Source organism: Sylvia atricapilla, chromosome 3 (genome assembly GCF_009819655.1).
Source record: "Sylvia atricapilla isolate bSylAtr1 chromosome 3, bSylAtr1.pri, whole genome shotgun sequence".
NCBI lineage: Eukaryota > Metazoa > Chordata > Aves > Passeriformes > Sylviidae > Sylvia > Sylvia atricapilla.
Window position 1 is genome coordinate 93,562,504 of NC_089142.1, and position 18,463 is coordinate 93,580,966.

Here is an 18,463-nt window from a genome sequence, read left to right on the forward strand (position 1 = left end):
TGTAGTAAAAAAAACCAAAACAAAACAAACCACAGCTTAGCCACATTATTTTTCTATTGTTCTTACGAAAAGTTGGACTCTCTCATATTTCTGCTGGCCTATAAAAATAATAAAAGTCCAATTTCTTGAAATAAAACATAATTTTGAGGGAAAAATAGGCAATATTTATTTCAAAACACTTTCCTTTCAGACACTTGAGAATGGCTTAAATAAAAATATCTTTGCTACTAAAAAATACACACTGAAAGAAGTGAACTTGTCAGCAAATACGCAAGCAAAAAGGATATCTATTTCTATAGTTATTTCAAGACATTCTCCCGTAGTGGGGGTCATAATTTATTTTATTGCATTTCATAAAGCAGAAAAAGTTATAGCAGCACGTTGATAGAGTGAAAAAAACATATGTACTCTTCTGGATGAAGCAGTTTAGCTGAAAAAAGTATGCCTTAGCATCAAGAAAGTATGCCTTTATATTGTGTGGGCTTTGTTAAAATCTGTTTGATACCAAGAACGATAATAAGAATCATAATCTGTAAAAATATTTGCAGCTCTCTGATGAACAATAGAGGGCACTAATGTTTCTAATCTGGCAAACGCATCACGCAGCAGACAGACAAAATAGCCATGGTACTTGTAGCACACAAACCACATCATCTATGCTAAATACGTAGATAGTAGAGAGAGGACTTCTGTCTCTCAGAAAAGTTCTTTTTGTCCTTTAAACTTCCTCTTTTTTTTTTTTTTTTTTTTTTTTTTTTTTTTTGCCTGCAGAAAGTAGGATGTGATAATAACGCGCTAATACTTGCAGCCTTTCAAAGCGTTATTTTCTTTTGTTCATTGAACACAGCAGATGCAACTTTTCCTGGTATAAATCCTTCTCCTGTGTACTTTCTCACCACGTTCTTCTCTGTTTACCTATAGCTGCGTACAGTAGTTCAAGGCAAAGCAATTCCACTGATAAATGGGGAAGCTGAAGGATGTTTAACACGTGTTATCTGTATTCCCAGCAATCTAATGCAGGAATATTGGCTGGTGACATCAGTAACTGGGAGATCCTGGGGCACCACCTGAAAGCTCTGAGTTAGAAGGGCTTCTCAGGGAATCTTACACCACTGAAGTATTTTGAGCAGTTTCACTTAGCCCTGGAAAGATGTAGCTGCTGAAAGTGGTACTTTCAATAAAAGATGCAGAGCAAGTGTATTAGAATGGTTCTGCACCTTAAACTACCTTTTCTGTACAAGCACTAGAAACACTCATTTAGAAAACAATTCAGCCTTTTCCCCCAGAATAAATCTCAAGAAGATAAAAACTTTGTTAGTAATAGTAGTAGCGGAACACCTTTTTTAAAATGCTTACCAGTATCTCTCATTGCTATTCAAAGAAACAGATTTATTTCTCAGCCTTGGAGATTGAAACATTGGCAAGAGAGACTTAAATACCAGACACCAACTAACAGATTGTTGCTAATATTGTGAAAAATTGGTAAATGCACTGTGGTTAGTTCAGAGTAACTTATATGGAGAAACATAAGAAATACTAATATTCTGATGCAGTAATTTCAGCACTTATTGTTAATGAATAATGAAACAAGTTCACTCTGCAGACAGCAAAGTTTTCATGAATTACATGTCTTCATTTCTGACTCCTCAATTTTACAAGAGGGGGATCGGCTTTTCAAAGCCACCAAGATCTCTAGGAGATCTCCAGATATTAGCATCTTGTCCAAGTCAAATGAGACACCTTTAAGACTGTGTTAATAGCTAGGCTCAAATCTGAAAGCTGGACTCAAGTTACTTCCACCACCAAGGCAAGACACGCACAATTAAGGAAAATAACTCAAATTTCTGTCCCAAGTCAGCCTGAATTATAATGAGTTGCCACCTTCCAATCTGGAACGTTCAAAGACTTTTTGGCCACAGATCTGAATAGTCAATGCAAGTACTAGATGTTCTTTATTTGACTATACTGTAAAGGTCAAAAGCCTACACGTTATTCAAGCAACCCTCCTTGGGGTTTTCTGACGTCAAAAGATTATTCCCTAACTTCAAAGGGGTTGTGTTGTTTGGTTTGTTTGTTTTTCTTCATTTTTTTTCTTTTTAAATATGACCTTAACACAAGCATTCTGCCTTTTGTATCTTTATTTTTGTGTGCCACTGAAGAGACTGGCTTTTGCGTATTTCTCCATTTATTTCAGTCAGTCATAAGAGACATTGCAAACTAACAGGTAAAATACAAGCCTTGCTATGAGGGATTATCATTCCAATTCAGCATATTATATTAAGTGCTATCATACTGATGACACTCAATTGTATCTTGGTGACTGTCTTGAGAGACAAGTAACAGTCAGACACAAAGAGGATCTGTGACACTGCCCAACACAAAAGAGAGCATATTCTGGCGCTGGAGACAAATTCTTGCTTATTTCTATGCTAAAAATGTAAACAAGAGACAGAGCTATGGACCCTATTTGTATACAACAAAACTGCAGTAGGCCAAAAGCAATAAAAATACACAGACAGATAATAGATATGTAGAGTACTTGAAAAATAAGAAATGTTTAAAAGTAGGATAAAGACAAGAACCTTTGATGGGCGCTATTTTAAGGAACCATTTTAAGCAACTCATTGCTGTTTTACCAGAGAAGTTCTATACAAATGTTAAACTCAGACAAAAACAAAAAATACCAAAAAAACCCCAAAACCCCACACCCCCAAAACAAACAAACAAACCAACCCAAAGCACCAAAACAAACAAACAAACAAAAAGATTCAAGTCACTATCACTTGTCTATTTTCCCTGCCCAGCCTTCAGCAGCTCAGCAATGAGCACTATCCCTACCATCACCCTGGATGTCACACTTGGCTGTCTCACAGTCAGTGCTCAGTCTCTACCTAGGTCAGAAACTATCCTGCCTTTAGCATTCCCCTTTCCCCCAAGTCATAAGTATTCTTTAAAGGAAAGTTTATCACAAATCTGCTAGATCCCAAACCCACAGATTCCAAATATATTGAAGGACACATGGTATAACTTGTCTCTGGTACTTGACCCCATCCCTGTGTTTTCCCCAAGGTGCTGTCCACTGTGTCAAAATACTGATTGTTCGTTTGTCCTCTCTGTAACACCCTCAACATTATTTTCCCATCATTCTCCACATCAGACAATAGTTTATGCACCTCAATACGGGTATAAAAATTTGCTGGTTGTTAGTCCACAGTTTTTATTTGATGGATGCTTATGACTACACTGGGCCAAATGTTATTGCTAGTTACATCGCCAACTCTGGAATTGAAAGACTTGCTTCAACAGAGTTAGAATGTACAGCACAAAACTAATGTAGAGGCAGATGAAATAAGAAAATACCTTTACCAAATAACAATTAGAGAAAGAGAATTTTTATTATTTTCCTTTTATTATTGACCTGCCAGGAACACTAACCAACATGGCTTGAAGATGCATTAGGAAATATCTAAACTACAGTTAAATGCACACCTGTTTAGACAATAGCAACTTCCAGAAAACATCCAAAGTCCTAGAAAACATTTATATATCACCCACATAATGCTTTTTACAGAACCTTTAAGTCATCTTTATGGAATGAATTCAGATACTTAATCTAGTACAAAGCCAGAACAAAGGTTTACCTATAAATGCTATAAATGTAGAAAATTCTTACAGATGCTGTTTCTTGCATTTTCTTAGCAAAAACCCTTCAAGTTTTTCTATAACTAATTATTTGATCTCTGTCCTGGATTTTTAATAAAGGGAACTATATCAGTAGTCAATCTGAAATCCGCAAGTAACTAAAATGCAAGATGATGGAAACAAAGTAAACTTGACAAAACTTCTCTGGCCTTAAAACCAGGTGAACACCGAACCTCACTTAGGCCTTAACAGTGTGAGTGGTGGTTATTCATTCAGAGATTACTCATCACCAAGGGTTTTTCCTCCAAAAGAGCAAAGAGCAAAGAGTGTGGATGCTGGCGTGGCAAAGGCGCACTGGGAGTGACTGGGAGACTCACGGCACTGAATCTATGCCTTCCAGATTTTATGGGCCCCTAAAGCAATAGGTAGTTTTCAAAACAAAAGGCAAGTTAATCAGCAAATTGCTGGGCATATCCTTGGAGCCAGAAGTATTCTCCTACTTACCCTCTCAGTCTTTCACACAATAATGCATAATTATTAGTTTCAAATTAATTACGTACTCCTGACGCCTAAGCATAAACACAGCAAAGTCGCTCTAGCCTCCAAAATTTACAAATACCCTTCCTTTTAAGCAGGAACCTATTTCCTAATGGGAGGACATGACTTTGAAGTGGTTTGTCTTTTTTCCTTTCCATAAGCAATATACAGAAGTTCAATTATTCATAAGAAGGACTAGTCATGTAAACAAGGAGTGGAAGGGTGAGCACCATGTTGCCAAAACAATATCTGAAACACAAAAGGCAGTTTTAGCCCATCCCTTGCTAGGAGGATGTGATCCCAGGAGCCCTGGCTGTGGAAGGCAGGGCTCATAAATCAGCATTTATACCATGTAGGGAGACCACTTACAGCAGGTTAGAACATACATACAGTGTGAAGTTTTACAACAGGAGTCAAGAATGCAAAAACATAACCAGAGAGCACCTGTCTGTCAAATGATAGTCTGAAAAACAAAGCTCAACTCTCAAAAATCTTGTCTACATGAAACTGATGTCTTGATTCCTCCAGAAGGCTGAGGTTTGCTGGGCAACTACATTCAGGGGATTCAGTAATTCTTGCAATATGTCTTCATAAGGAGCATCTCCTGCTCTTTAAAACAGCAATTCTGCTGGCTTCAATCAGAAAGAGAGAATGATTTGGTATTTTTGTTGGCTGGTTATTTATAAGAGATCTAGTCTAGATTAGTCCTGCTTGAGTGGCATCATAAATGGCTCCATTCCCCAGCAGTAGTCTACTTCAGATGGGAACCTGACAACCTCTACTTAGCATGTCTTTCATAGTACACAATGAAGTGTAAAAACTGCTGTGAAAAAGCCTGTGTTTCAAAACAAACCATCTCGGTAATAAGCATTTAAAACCACTTTTTATTAATATATTTCTTTGTGTACAAAACAAAAGCTTAATGCTACGACAAGCCTTGGACAATGTTTTTGTTTGTTTTGCTGTTTTGGGGGTTTTTTTCTCTCTAAATGAAGCACTGCAGCAGCTTTTAGAAGGTCCAAAAAAATATTTGAAATAAAGCGTTAAAGTGAGGCTTATGAAAGAGTTGCTTTTTCCCTCATCACAGCTTAATAACGTGGGGTTTTCAACCCAAAAAGCTTAATCAAAATCCAAAGTGGAAATCCTAAATTAGTAAATATTGAATTTAACCACTTTTATATCTCAGGTATTAGCAAATACCTTTGGTCTACAGAGATACAGCCCCTTCTAATCCTTATCTGAATTTGCAATTAAGACTTCAGAGCTACAGATATCTGTACACAGCTCTGTACACAGCTCTGCTCTCTTATTTTTAAATTATTGGACCCAAATCAAATCAGTCTTCAAATACATTGGAAAGTAAATGTCTGATGTCTAATTGAACTAATAGATAACACTCTTTTTAATACAGTTAATGCTTAGTGTGGGCTTCACACTGACAGAAGCAAGGGGAGGGAGAGAATTAGAAAAAATCTGGATAGAAAACCTTGTCATTATATTATTAACACACAGCTCCTTGGTATAAAGATAAAGCCAATATTTACAAATTATTCGTTTTGTTGTCGTCAGTCCCCTCCCCTCCAAAAAGAAAAAAAAAAAAAAAAAAAAAAAAAAAAAAGAAAATTTCTAAATGCATTAGGAGCCAGATTCTTCTTCTCTTTCACTAATTGTCACCTCCAATAGGACATTGTAAGAGCCTGAAAATGAAGCACTTAAGAGTTTTCTTTTCCAATCTCTTGTGGGCTTCTCTCAGTTTATCGCAAATGAACAATCGTGTTGGAAGGGGCACCGTCTGTTTAATGTCATTAGTGATTGTTTCATAAAACAAACAGCCGCTCCACCATTCTGCTGCAGTTAATCTTAAATCTAAACGTGGCGGCACTTGGGGAGAGTCTCAGACATGGTTTGTTCTAACCAATGCAGGGCTCTTAATCTATTGCAAGTCAAGGCGCTTATCTCTCTGCTCAGCTCAGAGCAGTGATTTCTTTGTCCAAATATCAAACCAAACCCAGTTAATATCATGCTTCCAGCTTTTTCCCAAAGATTTTTCCTCCTTAAATTGTGCCCAAAGCCTAAGGCATATTTATTTATTGCTTATACCATTTCATGCTTATTTTTTCAATATTAGCAAAGTCAAACTATTTCCAAGTTAGTGCACAAGGGTATTTCAATGAGCTTAATCAGCCAGGTGAACTGATAACTTGGAGATTTACCTAATTGTGCTGGAAAATCATTCATTCTGGATTAAGTCTATAATGGCACATGTGTTTATAACAACTGAGGGTTTTATACAAAGGCTGAAGTCAAAGAGTATTAATCACCTTAAACTTTCATTAGTGTTTGTAGAAGCAAAGGTTGCCATCCCTTCACGGGTTCAAGTCTATAGCAGCAGCAGCCAGTAGAACTCAACAACACAAAAAGATACCAATAATCAATCCTAGTGCTGAAGAAAATTTCACAAAGCTTCTGCCAAATGCCTTTTATCATGTTCCTTCATGAAAAAAATTAAATATATCCCATATGCTTCCTAGTGCTACCACACCCTTATCTGATACACAAGGGTGGGCATACTTTGGCAGCTTGCATACTGTGGAAAATTACAATGTGTTTACATGGGTATTTGTGAAAAGAGGTAGTATCTCTAACAATCTTGTATATAATAGATTTTAACTCTCTTCTTGCTTCTCTTAAATCTGTCAAGTCTGGCAGGAATGACAAAGTCCTGAATTTGAGACAAATGCATACATGTGTCCTTGCAAAGTAAGAAAAAAAAAGTTTCTTTTGGCCAAAAGGCAATCCAAGTGACTGGGGCTGAGTAAGAGGACAGACATCTCCTATGGCAAGTGCTTGCATGATGGGGGCAAATGGAAAAAAAGTTTTGCTGCTCAAGGTAAGCCTGAAGCAATTTTTTGGCCTTACTGTTACCAATGTATCATGCCCTAAGCCCCAAGGACAAAAGCCTCAACAGCAAAAGAATCCTGATCATTTGTTCACCAAGAAAGAATTTAAACTAAGCAGAATTGGTGCTTACCTCTAAAAATTCTTAAAGGTAAGCAAAAGTCATGTCAGGCAAACATTGGTGGGCAGGTATACCAAAAACATCTTCTATAATGCCACAATACTAATGGTTATATAGTTTATATAGATATTCCCTGGTTATATTTAGCACACTAAGCTACAGATAGTTGTCAACATGCTGAAAGTATACATTTTTTTCTCTCTCTTCATTTAGAAAATGCAAAAGGAACCAAAACCAGCAATACATATGAGCCCCCACTCTTTCGTGGCCTGTCTCTCAGGACTTGCATTAAGCTCCCTTAATAAACACAAATAATTGTCTTTTTCTTTTCTCATAAAAAAAAAAAAAAAAAAAAAAAAAAAAAAAAAAAAAAAAAAAAAAAAAAAAAAAAAAAAAAAAAAAAAAAGGTGGGGGAAAGAGAGAGAAGGAAAATCAATTCAACTCAGGTTTTTCCACATCTTCATATCACTTCCCATCTCAACTGGCTGGAGTAGAATTTCAATTAACTGGTAGGAGTCCAAGAGAAGCCCGTCTGCCTCTGTTGCTCCCGGTCATGCCCCATAATTGTAGAGGGACCTGCATTTTTCAGCCAATGACACGGCTTACAAAAATAGATACACTGAGTTATTTGATAAAGGAACCAAAGCCTGTCACTCCTGTTCAAGTGCCAAACAACATGAGAGTGAGTAAGATTGTGTTCAGATCCCAAACTGGCCAGGCTTATTATCCCACAGAGCCATCTTGTGTTCTGGGGGGGGTCAGGGTTGGGAGAGGCCACAAAGAAAATTAAAAAGAAAAAAAAAAAAGTGAGAGGGACGGATGAAAAAAGCAACATCACATGCAAGCCAGTCAATTCCAAATACTCCCTTTTTTTTTGGAGAAAAATTAACTGCTGTGTTTCCAGCCTGTCACCTTTCCAGAAAGCTCTCCAGTGCAAGGCAGAAATGTCTTTATGTCTTTCCTACACATCTCTCTTCAAAGAGGAGAAATGTTGGCAGGTATACGTCCTCGCTTATGTTCAAAAATAATCTCGAATCCCAAGTAACATTCTTCTGAAGAACAATTGTTAAAGCACTAAGAAATAAAAATAACCCCCAACAGCTCTCTGCACCAAAATTATGGGCAAAGATGTTTGTAATTCTGTGGAGTTACAAAGCCTAATCTCTAAATTAATGGATCCCTTTAAAAAAAAGTACTTTTATCAAAGAGAAATAAGCAGGTTCATAACTAAGTGGCTGATAGAATATCTTTGGTTTATTAGAAATAGTTGAATGAATGCTTGTACTTTTATTTACTCTTAGTAACAGCCATCAACATTGATCCCAGCATTTTTCTTTTTCTCTTCATTAGATTTATTTCTGAGCATCAGAAGTATTCAGGTCTATAGCAATTCAAAGACAAATACTAAATGCTCCATAGTGCTCAATATTTCCTGATTATATGAGTCATATTTTCACAGAAATATGTTGCAGTGTGTGTCTTATATTGCCCCATAAGCAAACAAACCAAGTGGAGTGAGTCCTGGTGCAGTGGTACTTTATGTTCACCATGATACAGGTGTGCCCCACATTTTACAGATTGTAAAAAAAGCAGAGGCCACTGTTTGAAGGCACCCCTCCTAATGCATCAGTGTATTAGGTTAATATTTTCTACTTTGTAATCAAGAAATTGTACCCAGTTTTAAAGTCCAGTTATTGAAAGAGCCAGTGAAAATGAAGTCATAATTATCAAGCACAGACTTCCCACTTTCAAGGGCCAATGCAGGTCAGACAAAATACGTTTCAGCAAGAGTAAACTCAACCAACAACTCTCTGCAGATCCTGCAGGCCTGATCCCAAAGTCATAATTTATTTAGAGCCCAATCTGAAACAAGGTCTATTCTCTTGTTTTTAGCATGTCAAACACTGTCACACAGAGTAACCCACACACCTGTCAGCTCCCTTTCCCACCACAGACTGGTCCATCTTCCCCAGCAGGTATAAAAGGAGGGCAGCACACCTTCTGCTGAAGCTGGTAGCAAAACCTGAGCAGGCAAGAGCAGGGTGATGCTGTTGCTCCCCTCTCAGCAATCAAAGATATCCGTGAAGACCATGTTCAGGCGGGAACTACAAAGAACCAAAGGGCAATTCCCAGCAGAAGCAACATAAAATATTCCTTGATCCTCATAAGCTTCAGATTTATTTGTATTTGGATAACAAAACAAATCCTTGCATCCATCCTGGAAAACTTAGGCCATGTTCTTCCTTCTCAACAAAAATGTCACTATGCTGTCAAACAAGAAACGACTCAGAGCACCGGGATTAGTAACTCTTCAAATAAAATAATCTCTGCAAATAATCACCTCCCAGTTTCTCTCATCTTCATTTTCTCAGTTTCTCTCTTCCTCCTCTCAGTTACTTTTCTTATGATCTTATCCACATATTAATTCCCCCTACTTCGCTCATTTCATTCCTCTGTCCTTTTTCCCCCCTCCACTTGTACAACTTCCTCTCTGCCTGACCAGATTCTTTAATTACATCTGAATTACAGAAATCTAATTTGAAAACCCTTGATCAAATGGTCCATTCAGCAATCACTTCCACTGAAAAAGAAATACAGACCCAGACCAAAATGCCACACACAGGCATGAACAGGTGACCTCAGGCTTACAGACACATGGGCATTTGTGCCTGTTGGAAGTTCAAAGAGCTGTGTGCTTCATTTATTAATAATATGGGTACAAAGCAAAAAGAAACACTCAGGACTACAGCCCTGAAAACCCATCCTGATAGGCAAATCTCAACGCAGTCATCAACACAATTATATTTTTACTTATCAAAAAGCTATTTAAACAATGAGATACAAGCCCTTTAAACAACTTGGACTTTGTAACAGGGGTTGCCATAAAGATCAGGCTGGCTTTGATTTCCAAGTACTGTAAATATGGAAAATTTAAGTCTACCCTTTTAATTGGCACTCTGGGCAGTTTACTTAATCAGTTGAACACCTTCAATTAATGAAATTCCCATAGGAAAGAAGGTTTTATAATCAACTAGGAGCCCCAGTTATTAGTATAAGAAATACTGCTATAAGTATTATAGAAATGTTCCTTCTTCACAAATCCTACCTTGTCTCTATAATACCCCCAAAACTCTCTGCTTAGTCTTGACGTATTCTAAATTGTCCAGTCTTCAGGCCCTGAATTTAACGGGTTTCTATCCAAAGACTGGAGGACTCATCTCATAAATCTAAATGTTGAGTCTTTTAAATAATACTAAAATTTTATACATACAGGTTGAATCAAAATGAGATTTATCATCCTTTCTTATTTTTACACTGCTATATTTACACTTCATATGGACTATCTTCTTTGTGGCATGTTCAGCCGGTTAGTCCTCAGTTAGAGCCTTCTGTGTCAGGTATTCTATTAAGACATTTTTCAGGTAACAGTAGAGATTTCTGTCTGAGAAAATAAAAAAACCTAATTCTTTTACCTAATCTTGTCAAACATCACAGCATGCTCCAAGGCATCTCTACCTGACCACCTCAAAAGCCTGAACAGATTATTTGTCATTGCAAAAAACCTGAGCTTCTTTATCTTGATAATGAAATAGGACAAGAGGAAATCTTACTTCTAGTTTATTAAAAAAGACTGAATTTTATTTAGAATGGTCATGAATCTATAGAAAAACCTAAGGGGGAAAACTGGGGATTCGGTGTTGGAGAAATTAATACAAACTAACGTGGCTTGTACAGCAGCAGTAAAATAAGCCGAGTACCTCAGAAGAACAAATTTAATTCCCTTGAATTTTCATCAGCCCATAAACCCAACAGTCTGGGAGAAGAGAGCCACCCCGCATCATTAACAGAGAATAAAGGTAAACCCATCACACAATAGTTATTAGAAACACAAAAGCCAGTTAGCTGAGCAATAGTTGCAGGCCAGCAGAAACTCTCTGTGGCACCCAAGCTTCTAAAAATAATTATCACTGTTGTTATTAATAACAACATCAATGCAAGCAACTAGTACTAGGAAGGAATATTCACGATTCCATTGCATTACTGCACACAGTTTTCTCAAGGGCACATTTGTTGTCAACTGCTACCACAGCTCCAGATAAGATCATGGCGGAGGTTTTTCAAATTCATAAATATGAATATAGAAGTCTAAACCTGACTTTTATGCTGATTTTACTTTCATGAGATCCTGCTTTCAAACTGTATAGCTGTAGAGCAGTTTCACAGCAAGCATGCAGACAGCAACAATATGGATTTGTCTGCATACAGTAGCTTCATCTCCAGCTTCCTAGTGCAATCTACTAGGGAGTAGCACCCTAACAAAAAAAATCTGCCCATACTTAGAACCCGTAACGTTTTTATATTTTTAAGAATGATGTCTGATGAGAAACCACAGCTGCTCTTCCACGCTAAGTATCTATGGAAAGCTCCACATAGTCATTTCCAAGGGAGGGGGAAAACCAATAATCCCTCGGTCGTTCTGAACATCCATTTCAGAACGCAGCAGAAACCTCATACACAGTTTGCAGAAAACAACAAAAACACGGGTTTATGTCAGAGAAATGGAAAGTTTGATGGCTTCTTACAGGCTGTCTTAACAACCCCATTTGATTCTCTCTTGTATACTCATAAGAATCAAAGCAGTGCAGCAAACTGGCTTGTCAATGCAGATAAATATCTGCACAAAGGAGACGGCTTGATGGTTAGTATCTCATTAGTCTGCCATAAGGATTGAACAGACTGAACAAATTTCTCCAGCTCTCCTCCTTTTTTCTAGGAAAAGTTGAAAGAATAAAAATAAAATACTAAAAATACGAGGAGTTCAGATCACAAATGGTATGCATAATACCACAAGTAACTTCTCATATCAGAAAATACTTTCAAGGCACTGCAACCAAAAACCAACTTGCAACAGGTCTAATGTATTTTGCATCCCAAATGTGCTCCTGAACCTGGCTAGCTTGCTCTTTAGCTTTAAGCACAAATTTAATTTCCGCTAGAGATGCAGTGAATTACACTGATCTAATTTAAGCAACAGTGAACTTTATTAACCTCGTGGGATTGCCAAGGTTTTCAGCACTTCCTTTTGGGACCGCACGCTGGTGTGCTGAGTTCCCCAGAAGAATTTCCAACAGCAGGAGGTGGTCATCTCCTTTGAAAAGTTTTAAGATGTGTATGCACTTAATTATATATTCAGGTACATATATTTGAGGGTCTATGGACACTAAATTGTATGTGCACAGAGTTGTGTGTGCGTGCAGTCTACAGGCTGCTTTTCAACAACTGAGCAGTCACTGGAGGAACAGTGAATGGGCAGCTACTGCACAGGCTGCACTCTCTCTAGGGCACTCTGTAGTAGTGTGCTCAACTGCTACACAAGTATCACAGGAAGGACAGGGCCCTGAAAGTCTCCAAAGGCCAAAGGTACTCCATTTTCCTTGACTAACTCAAATGCTGAGTCAAGATTTGTAAAGTGGGTTTTGTGGTGTGAAGTTCTGCCAGTTTGGGATTAGGCAGAAGTAACATTATTTGAGTGAAGATCTCAAAGTGGAGTTGGACACTGGTTTTTAAGGGGAAATGTCTTCCTTGCTAATTTCAAGGGGAAATGTTTTCTCTCCTGCCACAAGCTCTTTGCTGCACAGAGATGGAAATGTGACAACTGCAATAATAAACAACTTCATAGAAGATGCTACTACCTGCAATAACTGCTAATACCAGTAGTAATTTATTCCTGTAGTTGGGGAATGCTTTCTAACTGTTCACATAGACAATTACCATTCATTGTTTGTACTACCACTGTGCTTATAGCTGTGCTCATAGACCATGACCTACTGTCTTGTAAATGCTGAAGAAGTTCCAAACAAAAAGGACAGTTCATGCCACAATATAATATGGCTGTAAATTTGAGCTGGCATCAACAGCCAATGAAATAGTCTGACAATGAAACAACCAGGAACACAGAAATTGCCACACGGGCTCAAATCTAGTTTCATCTAGAACTATAAGCAGAATGTGATGTGTCAGCAGAAAATGAAAAAAAAAGCTCTGCACTAGGCAGATCTGGGATAACCCATCCCCCAGGAAAGTGTCCTTGCAATGTCTCCTAGCAATTAGAGTGCAAACTTAAAGCAGATCATTTCAGATCCCTTTTCGTAGTCTTTTTTTAATAGATCATAACAACACAGAATATTCTCATTCATATAAATTGCCAGACCTTTTCCTAAAACTCATTAAATCCCTTAGCAACTTCCAAGAGCAAAGAAGTCCATTACCTAATTGCACATCAGGTGAAAAATTACTATTTATCAGTCATCTTTCTATAGTGTTCCCCTGTTCTTGTATCATAAGAAAGAGAGAAAAACTCTTCCCAAACTGCCTTCTCTATGCAAAATAATGAATTTTAGAGTCTTATCATGTTCTTTTTTATTCATCTCCTCTCGAAGGGAGCAATCCCAGTCTTTTCAATCTCTCCTCATATGAGAGTTTTCCCATGTGCCTGATCATTCTTCTTGCCTCACTCTGAGCTCCTGGTAAATCTGTAATATCCTATTTGAGATGGTGTCACCCACTTGATGAACCAGCATCATTTACATAATGGCATTACTGTATTTTCCATATTATTCTTTATTCTCTCCTCATGGACCTAAACCTGTCTTTTGACTGAAGCTGTGCAGTGAGCAGATGTTTTCAAGTATCCACTGGTACTGATGGCTGGACTGCTTTCCTGAGTTCATACAGTTATTTTATAGTATAGTTAGGCTAACAGTAGAATTTTTAGGCAGACAAGTAGCAAAACTTTTCCATCCCAGTTGTTATTACTGTGCATTTATCTTCAATGGATTTCACGTATCACTCTGCATCAAGTCCGTTAGAAGTTTTCTACAGTCTCTGGTCTAGATTTGGCTAATTTTACATCTGCCAATTTCCCCAGGGTTCATTCTTACAGATTAATAAACAAAAACAAACAAACAGAAAAGCCCAACAAGAACAAAAAACCCACCATCAACAAAAAAGAAAAAAACAACCAAACAAACAAAAAAAGAACCCCCACATATGCAATGGCTTTCTTAAGTTATGAACATGGCTTGACTCATGCCTGGAAGGAAATAAAGCCTTACAAAGGTGCGAATTTGTAGGAATGCTCCTGCCAGTTTCTCTTGTGAAACTACCAACTAGATGGGAAAAATTTATTACACAGGGAAGAATTATTTCTACAGAACTGAACCCTCTGCCTAAAACTCCATCAACTGAAATCATATTCAGTTACTACAAACTGGAGCTGAATTACAACTGATTAGAGGTAAATGTTGCCATATTGTGTGAGTGACTACACTCTACTGAAATCAGCATGCTCAATTTTTACTTTAATTTCTTTTGTTATTATAATTCAGCAGACAGAAATTCTTGAAAATAAAAGTAGTCTGAATCTCTCCCAGTGAAGGAGCATCCATGCATATGAGTTTTGTCCCATCTCTCATCACAAGCCAGTGCACTGTTCTCCAGCTTATTCCAGCTCCAGTCAAAAAGCTAGGCTGTTAATTTGTGCATTACAGAACAAGGATAAACTACAGCCAGCAATTCATGGATCAAATAGATAGAACAACCTGAACCCATATTGCACCACCAGCTTATGCCACAGATAAGATTCAAACTATGTTATAGTCACATCTGACTTATGAAGTATTAGTGAAATAGCAATACTGAGCATTGGTTACATTGTGTTCATATAACTGCAATTTTTCATTACTAAAAACCTATATAAAACAGTTTTTGCCGATTATTTTGAGGACTTTTTTCAATGCTTCTTTTCTCAGCTAACTCTTCTCTTTGATATATATGATCCCCACAAATTATCTCTTTGAAACAGGCTCACTTAATTTCTTTAACAGCATGAAAGACTCTAATAAAAAAAAAATGGAAATAAAAAAAAAAGTAGAAAAAGAATATTTTTTTAGGACAACCAGTTTATTCCGTGGCCATGATCTTCATAGCTCAGTCTTTGCACTATGGAACTGTTAAGTCAGCCTGAAAGAAGAACAAGTCTGGTCTAAAGACAAATTCCCAACATTTCTCTGGAAAAGACCCCAAAATCTTCATTCTTAATTATTGCAAGAAACAAACTGCTTTGACCCGGTGCCTCAAAAGCCTTTTTCAGGATACACAGTGAAGTTAAGGGCATGAGTTCTCCAGGCACCAGAGAGGGACATGTACACACTTTGCACTCACTGTATGTTATGGATAGGGAAGCCCTCTGGAGCCATACCACAGAAGTCTGGATTAGCTTTGTTTCAGAGATCCTGCAGACATCCTAACACAATCAGTGGACGGAGGAGAGGTCCTCCGGAAGGATATTCACACGCCCCAACTGAACATCTGAAGTGGGATGTGAAAACCTTTCTTTGCAGCACACCTTTCTAAAGATACACAAAACTGTCCCTGAAATTCAGCTGAAATACTACAGCAAGAGGTTGTAAGGAATCACAATTTACCAGCATCTCACTTACAGAAAAAGGAAACCAGAACAATGCTGGTAGGTTACACAAAAATCTTACAAAGCCTAGTGAGGAGTAATTTATAAGAATCCTCTTGAGTTATGGCTAAAATATTCATCTGAATCCAGAAAAATCATTTTACACACCCTTGCTACTTAAAGCTGAGGGAAGGGGACAGAAAACACTGCTGCCTTTAAAAGAGCAGTACTTGGATCCCAAATGCAGTGACATTTTGTATGCTCTGCTTTATGGTGAAACCATTCACATACCCTTAGCAATAACTTTCAACCCTTAACAACAGCTGTTTGAGTGATCAAAAGTAAATTTCTATTTATTAAAAAAAAAACCCAAACAAACCAGTAACATTTGCGCTTGCTACAAGATGGTTTAGTAACACCGAGCTCTGCCTCCCATGAATAAAGGCATGGTGCCCTCATTCTTTGACCATTAAATACCTTCTCCGTGTCTCTGTGCCTCCCTGTACATATTAATACGTGAGTTCCAAGCTGCTGATCAAATTGCAAGCAAAAATTACCTAGTAGTGGCCTGTAAAGATGATGATTTTAAATAGCTAAGGAGAAATTAACTTTCCACTCAAGATTTCAACTTGTTGACTTAAAGGAATCAATACGTATCATTTCCAATCTTCACATTATTGTGTGCTGGAAAAGTTAGTGCTGAGCTGCAGAATTAGGTCACTTGCATTAGATCTTCTAATTAACCAGTTCTTCCTTTAAGAGAGCACTTGCTCGGCTCTCAAGACTACTCCAGCATTTTGTCAATAGAGTTCAGAACAGGGCTAATGATTACCATTAAAGAAAGCCCAGAGTGATTTTAAGAACTTATCTTTCTGTATTTTGTTCTTTTTATCCAACTGTGGGATCCTGGAGTAAAGTCACTTCAGACAACTGCTGAAGTTTAGGAAAAAAAAAAAAAATGCAACAAAGAGGTTGGGGAGGGAGCAAAAGGAAAATTTTCTGCAAGTAGGAAAGACAAGCTACTTTAACACAAAATAGTCCCCTCAAATTTAGGCTGATGACACAAAAACCACACGTCTCCAGACAACTATTAATACATTTTTATGATGGATTAGTCTTTGGAGGGGTGAGAAGTACAAAACCAACATTAACATAGAGACAAAAATATGATCCCTGTGCTGTTCTCTTGCTTTGATTCCTGACCTTTGTAGTTTATTTCACGGTGACAAAATTCCTCCTAAATTTTTTCACTGCAGCGTCCTTTCTTGTAAGTATCTTATAAGTATCCTTGTGCTTTCCTGTGCTTGTGTATTTTACACATTTACACATTACACATCTACACACTACCATTACTCAAATGGACTTCAGTGCTCTGCCTCATCCACTCCTGACAGTGTCTTCAGCCAAACCCACTGCTGTCCTTTGCCAATCCACCTCAATACCTGCCTTAAACTCTTGGGGACACTTTCTCTCTGATTTTCAGTTTCTTGAACCCTCCTGACACATGCCCATACCCAATCCTGACTGATTTCAAAGACGCTGAGTGTGTCCGTCTGCTCTGTACACATCACTGTTTCACATGAGATGCTATGCTATTTGCAACATCCCTTCTTCCTTTGTTGCTGGAGGAGTTTTTTTAATTTAAATAACCAGGTGAGAAAGATACTAAACCCTACTACTTCTAAAGAAATCTGCACTGCTCAGCCATGCACTCCACCACAAACATAGCAGGGACTCTAACACAATATATTACCATTGTTCCACAATGCTCATCAGGACATGTGCCCAGTAGCCACTAGTGAACACACCTGCCCATCCCTGAGTTTTTCCCATTTTTTCCTGGCCCTGAGGACACAGAACCATGTGCTATGCTCTGCTGGAAAGCCCAGTTTCAGTGCATACTCCTATCACTAGTGTTTGGTTGCAAAGATTTCAAATCTGTGTTTTTCACATACTTTTACGGTGTAAAACGGGGCCTTCTGGTCAAATATGGGACCAATATGTCCAAAAAGATATTGCTTCAGCTTACTGCTCCATTTAGTGTGCTCAGTTTATGTTCCAGGAGTTGAATTCTCCAGTTAACTACTTTGTTTGTTTTTTTAATAAATCTTTTTGAATTCTGTTATCTCCTCGAAGCGCTATCTCAGTTACTGAGAGTTTTTCCTTTACACTTTTATATAAGGCTTCTCCTCCTCCCTGCTGCCCTCGTCTTTGATCTGCTCTCAGAAGTTAGAAATTATTGACTGCGCACGCTGTGTTGATTTTCCTGCTAGCCATTTGAACGAATTATCATCATTATGCAATTCCTCTAGAAACCGGCAAGTTTGAGGGTGAAGCTTGTGTGGACAGCTAAAGGGGCAAACGACCCTTTCTGATTTTATCTACTAGGCACACTTGAACCAAGTTTTGCACATGATGGAAAGGTAAATTCCAAAACTCCAAGGCTGATGATCTAAAATGAAATAAGACATTGGGTAAAAGCTTGCCGGAAATCAATGGGAAACTCCTGCTGTTTTTAAACCCTCACCCTTTTCAGTACTTAGTGAGGAATTCCTGTAAGACTTGGCATCCAGGTTATGTTAATAAAGGAAATGTTGCTCAATTTACTTTAAATTAGTAATGGGCCAAAGCAGGCAGCTGGGCTACATACACTGATTTCAATGTGTCAGAATTTCTTAGGAGTAGCGATTTCCATGTAGGCCCTTTGCTTTCCATATGACTTAGAAATTTAAAGGAAATTATGTTATCAATATTTTAGTGGATATACTCCTTTCTAATAAGATTTCTAAGGTACAGGT

At 37.8% G+C, this 18,463-nt stretch overlaps 1 protein-coding gene and 1 long non-coding RNA gene across 20 annotated transcripts in view; both read right to left on the reverse strand.

Annotated features, from left to right (window-relative positions):
* ESRRG (estrogen related receptor gamma) overlaps window positions 1-18,463 on the reverse strand; it is a 392,895-nt gene that overhangs the window by 174,929 nt on the left and 199,503 nt on the right. The window lies entirely within an intron of this gene.
* The window catches only part of LOC136359514 (uncharacterized), a 32,589-nt gene continuing 21,645 nt past the window's right edge, over window positions 7,520-18,463 (reverse strand). The window contains exon 2 of the long non-coding RNA XR_010743292.1: window positions 7,520-7,639. This is a non-coding gene — a long non-coding RNA (uncharacterized lncRNA). The remainder of the gene's footprint in view (window positions 7,640-18,463) is intronic.